The sequence below is a fragment of the Diceros bicornis genome, chromosome 4 (genome assembly GCF_020826845.1).
Source record: "Diceros bicornis minor isolate mBicDic1 chromosome 4, mDicBic1.mat.cur, whole genome shotgun sequence".
Classification (NCBI taxonomy): domain Eukaryota; kingdom Metazoa; phylum Chordata; class Mammalia; order Perissodactyla; family Rhinocerotidae; genus Diceros; species Diceros bicornis.
The window spans coordinates 33,459,340-33,465,084 of NC_080743.1; the positions used below are offsets into that span (position 1 = coordinate 33,459,340).

The window sequence follows — 5,745 nt, forward strand, 5'->3', positions numbered from 1 at the left end:
CTATGAAGAAAACAGAGGAGAGTAAAGGGGAACAGGAATGCTGGAATGGGGAATAATTAGATCATGAAAACAAGTAATAGTTCAATTAATTTCTTTTAACAAAAGTATTAACCAAAACATCTCCCCAAATTGACTATGGAGAAAAATGTTACTACTTAGATTTTGATAAAACATAATGATTAAGATTGAAGAAGAAAATTTACATAAAAATCAAGTGAGAAATCCATTTTTGACTTTCATTTTTATTTTAAAAATTTGGAAAACTGATAGGCTTTTACTGTTTCAAATGAAACGGAATTTCAAAAAGTTAACAGTCTTATAACCACATGTGTTAACATGCCCCCACTATTTCAAGTTTTTTCCCTTTACACTTAAATATTATTTTTGGCAAACATACACATACAGACATACACACAACAAAAAAGAAACAGCTTTTAATTTAAAATAAACTCAAAATATAAAATGTACCCTTATATAATGAAAAATGAAATGATGTTTTAAAAACTCTTAATATTTAAAAAATGTAGAGTCTGAGCACGAATGTTGCTTTAAGAAAGGTACTCATATTATTATAAAAATAGAACTTGTGCCTGTGATGTTGCAGTTGCCATGGTTACTACAAATTTGTTACTTAATAGCACAGCAAATAGAGTCATAAACATGCTAATTATATCTGATACATTTTTTTCAAACTGTTTTATATGAGTATGCATATAGTTTGCATAAAAATGAATGTCCCCATCCAATAATTTTGCAAGTTTGGGAAGGTTCTGCTGTGTTTTCTATGATGTAGTATAGGACCATCTTGACACAGGAAAAAAGAGAAAAGAAAATTTTCAGGCGAATGATTTTATGATTCACGGGGTAGGCAACTGTTGTTTTTAATGTAAATAATGTAACAATTTTCAAATGCTAAACACTTTACTATCCAGTTAGTCCTTAGAAACGTTAAAGTTTTGGATTTATAATAAAGCTCTTTTTATTCTGTAATTCTATTTAAAGAAATGTTAAGAAAGAAGCAGATATAACAAAAGAATGAATATGGTCCTGAGTTTTTGACATGCATCAGCATGCTGTAAAATTTACATACGAAGATGAACAAAGATTTTACAACTACGTTTTCCTTTCTATAGCTTAAGTATTTGATAACATTGAGTGCACACAGAACATTGCAAGAACTCAAGGGCCCTGCTCTATCTTTCTCTAAAAAGCAAAGCCACCAACATAATGAGAAGGGAGGAAAAGTCCTCTGCAGTTACAAAACCACAAGGAGGGGAAAAGTTGGCCCAGATTACCCATTGAGCGAGCACATGATATAACTCAAAATAGATGCAGGAAAGAGGCTGTGACCCTTCCTGAGAAAGAGGATTTGCTTGGGAGATTTGCGACTTCAGTCAGGGCCTTGTATAGCTCTCTGATGAAAGAGTGGGAATAGATGTGTCTCCAGAGAGTCACACCAGGAGGGGGTCTTTGCCCTAATCTCGTGATGGAAGATGTTACCACTCTTGTGTCTCCATTTAAAACAATGCCCCACTTTCTCTTTTATTAACACTGACTTTCCTCTCCTTTGATGAGGTTCTAGGTAAGAATACTAGCTAGGTGCTCAGAAACCAAGCGTATTTAGCAACATGTGTAATATTAACAATCAGCCACTTATTTGTTTATGCTACATTTTTCACTTTCACAACCAAAGCACATAGAAGTTGGTTGCTGTATTTCAGATGGTTGAGCATGTCAGAGATATTGACTGAAAAATCTGCTTCGCAGCTCACTGTCACCTAGTGATTGATATCAGCTGTAACAAGATAAAATGTTATGGCATCATAATTCTGTTTGATGCAAGGTAATCTTTGATCTTTTACTATCAACAGAAGATTATAATATATACTTAGTGTGATAAATAAAACCCTTTCACTGATGTCAAAGAAAGAGCAAGTTAAATTGGTAATGGTTCCAATAGTTAGCATTTTATTTGCAATTTTTTAAAAAGATTAAACACCTTATAAACAGAAACCGTAGACTCTTAAAATGTATTATTGTTAAATTATTATGACTTCTAGCTGTTAATAACTAATCATTAATTATTCTCTCTTTTGCGTTGATAGAAAGGGTGCATTTTAAAAACTGCTACATCCATAGCATTGAGATAAATTTTCATTGGAGGGCATCATAGAACTGAGGTGCTAATGAGAGGCATTAATTTGTCAAAAGATTATGCAAATTAAAAAAATTAGGAATTAAATATTCAGTATGTGAAATACTCTAAATGATATGAAAAACTATCTTTCCTTTCCTTTAAAATACAGAATCCAAACTCCTTCCTTAGCACCTAACATATGCTTGAGAGATGTTAGCTCTCAAAATTATTATTTTTATCATTATTAATTATAGTTTATAGCATATGCTGTGATCTTATGATTTACCTCAAATGTCACTTGTCTGCCTAGAAAAATTTTTCTCATCTTTCAAGATACAGCTCAAATGCTACTTCCTTTGAGAGGTTGTTCCAGTGTGTCTTTCTCTCTTTCTTGGAAAAGGTAGTTGGTTGTTCTTCTCTGCTCCTTTAGCATCTTGGCCGCGTTTTCATTATTACCGGTTCTCATTGCCTTCAGATGACTTGCTGTTTGTATGACGTTCCATTTGAATGTGAGCTCCTCGGACCGGGGACCAGATCTTGACCTTCTCTGCCCTCCGTGTTCACTAGGTGCTCCGTAAGTGTTTGTTGGTTGAGTTAGTGAGCACATGAGTGAGAAGGCCACATGGTACAAAAAGTAAAAGGGCAGAAAAATGAAAATGGGCAAAAATCAATTGACAAAAGAAAACACAAAGTTTTTTATCCAAAACCTTACAAGTTTGTGGTCGTGCAGCAGACTTTCAGGCACTGCAGGGGTCTGAGAATTGTTTAGACCCCTCGCTTTTCCTTTCCTTTAGATATTGGCAGTAGAGCATTTGTAAAAAACTTTCCATTGAATCCTCTGGTTCGATCCTCACAATATCCTTGTGAAATAGTCAGGTCAGGTATCATCATCGCTTCTTTGTAGAGCAGGATACTACAGCTGAGAGAAGTTAATGGTTTGTACAGGGTCACACAGCTAAGAGACAGATTGTAGACTCAACTGTGAATATTTGACTCCAGATAAAGGGCACTTTCACTGATGCTATAAGCCTTTCCTGAGGCTAATTACGAATGTTTGGTCTATTTGAGAAATGTTTACATTCAAAACACTTGATTAACATTTAGCCAGCTATAAAGTAAGTAGATTCAATGATGTCTACAGTTGAATTGAATTTTGGATAGTACACAATATATCATTTTTAGTTCTTGCTATCTAAAATGATGTGAGAACATTAGAAAGTGGGAACTCTGAAAACTTAGTGCAGCATTTTCCATCAAATATTTGTGTATTTCTGCAGATTCCTCTAATTAGGATTTATTGCCATGGCTAAGGATTTTTAGAAATAATTTTGCTCAGAAATAGGGAAAAATTTAAAAAGTTCTGTAAGTTCATCTTTAATGTTAGGTTTATACATACAGGCCATACTATGTAATAGTATGTATAGGTTTGTACATACTAGTCACCTGATCATTTTGTATCTATTCAGCTTGTAAAAGGAAATTGTCTCTAAAAATAGCGGCTTGCCTTAGACTTTTTGCAGAATCATTGTTCTCAGAAAGATAACAGGTGTCATCTTTCTTTAGCAGGTGAGAATCTGGGCTTTCTAGACAGTAATAAGCAGTATTCTGAAACCAAAGCTTCAATTAATTTGGATATACAATTGCTGTCAGCTATAGTAACTTAGAAGCATAAACTTAATGGCTGAGGTGACTTAAAAGATTGTCCAATGAAATCTGTGTTTGCACAGGAAAAAATTGTGATCTGGAGAGGATAAGAGGTTCACTCAAATTTCACATGGCTAATCTATGGTGCAACCAGGACTTGAACACAGATTACCTTCTTTCTTTTCAGTATTCTTTTCTCTACAATGTGCTGACTCCCTCTTGGCGGATGTATCAGTTGTCTATTGCTGTGTAACACATCACCGCATGTGATGGTGGCTTGGGGAAGCTGTGGCCACTGCTGCAGGGCTATACCAGTGATTCTGTCACAGTGATAAATTTGCATACCACCAAGAAACAACCTGTTTATCAATATATAAAGACCACTTTTCCAACTATCTACCTGGTCACTAAGTCACAGAGGGATTTATGTATAGGACAATGATATAAGTAAAATGTATGGTTGTCTAGTTTCGATTTCTCTTTCAATAAGGAAATGATTCAACATCAGTTAGCTGGAAGTGCATATGAAACATGTTTATTCAAACATAAAATACCCCAGATTCTACTAGTTTGAAGTTTATCAGAAGAAAACCAATTTTAGAGACAAGGACCATGGATTTTCCCACATCAGCTGCGGCATTTTACTCCTTTCTGGTAAAGCAGATATTTAGGATTAAAGGAGTCAAAAGTATTTTCTTTAGCTCAAATTTCGTTGCTTTCACAATGGAAGTGAAGAAGTAGACTGTAATTTAATCAAGCCAGATATTATGCAACAGTTTTGGACTTCTTTGCATCTTGTTTCTGAAGAAGTGTCTTCAGGAGAAGTAGGATCTGAAAACAAACAAACAAACAAACATAAAGTTGTGACAACAATAAAGAATTGTTAAAAACTAAAATATGGCCAACTCTGTGAGAAGAGGGAGAAATGATCTCTAGAGGATCTGAGGAGGGTATTGTACAGCTGGGATGCCAGTGTTCTTTACAAACTGCCCTGGTCCAATCATTATTTTGAAAAATGGAATTCAAACATGCTCCAGCAGAAGTAGAAGGTATAGAGCAAATTATGGAGGATGAATCAGAAGAAAAGAAGCTAACTCGTTTTGGTATAGCCTGCTTTCTTTGGGCCAAAAGTTGCAATTTCTAATAATCTATACCAAGCTTTTATTATTAATATTTTGAAGAACTTTGCTGGGAATGAATAAAATATGCCACCTTTTTCAGGAAATAAAAACAAAAACCTTAGTGGAGTCAGATAATCATTTTATTTGCTCTTGATTCTCTTGATAAGGAATTTCAGCTGGGCTCAGCTGGGTGGCTTTTCTGTGGGTCTCACTTAGGTCACTCGCATGAATGCAGTAATGTGAGGCTTAATGGACTAAATGGTCAAGATGGCCTCACTCACGTGTGGCTGCTGACAGCGCTCTGCTCCTTGTCTTTGTAGAAGGGGGGCTTCTAGAACGCTTCTAGCTTCAAGAAGGCTAGGCAGGTTTCTTTACAGTATATTTGGTTTCCAAGGAGGTGACAGTGGAAGCTGCAAGCCTTCTTGAGGCATAGACTTGGAACTCCCATAACATAATGCCCATCACATTTTACTGGTCAAAGTGAGTCACAAGGCCCACCCAAATATAAGCAGGTAGAGAAATTGACTCTACCTCATGCTGGAAGAAACAGCAGAGTCACATTGCAGAGGGGCATGTGCACAGAGATAAGAAGTATTTATGCCCTCCCTCCTGCCTTTTTGCAATCTATAGTAGTAGATATGCCAAAGTTCTCACCATTCTCTCGCTACTGTATTTTCCATGAAATAATACTTTAAGGTGCAGAGAATCTAATTTTTATTGCAAGTAACTCCTACGGTTACATACCATAGAGACAACCCTTTACTGACTCAAAGTAAAGGCAATATTGATATTGTAGTTTTTTTTCCCCTTACTACAAGTCAATGGGGTAGGTTGACAATTTTA

The 5,745-nt window shown here is 35.5% G+C and overlaps 1 pseudogene; it reads left to right on the forward strand.

Moving 5' to 3' along the window:
- Positions 1 to 4,312: 4,312 nt before the first annotated feature.
- Positions 4,313 to 4,925, forward strand: LOC131400991 (NFU1 iron-sulfur cluster scaffold homolog, mitochondrial-like; annotated as a pseudogene).
- Positions 4,926 to 5,745: the final 820 nt, after the last annotated feature.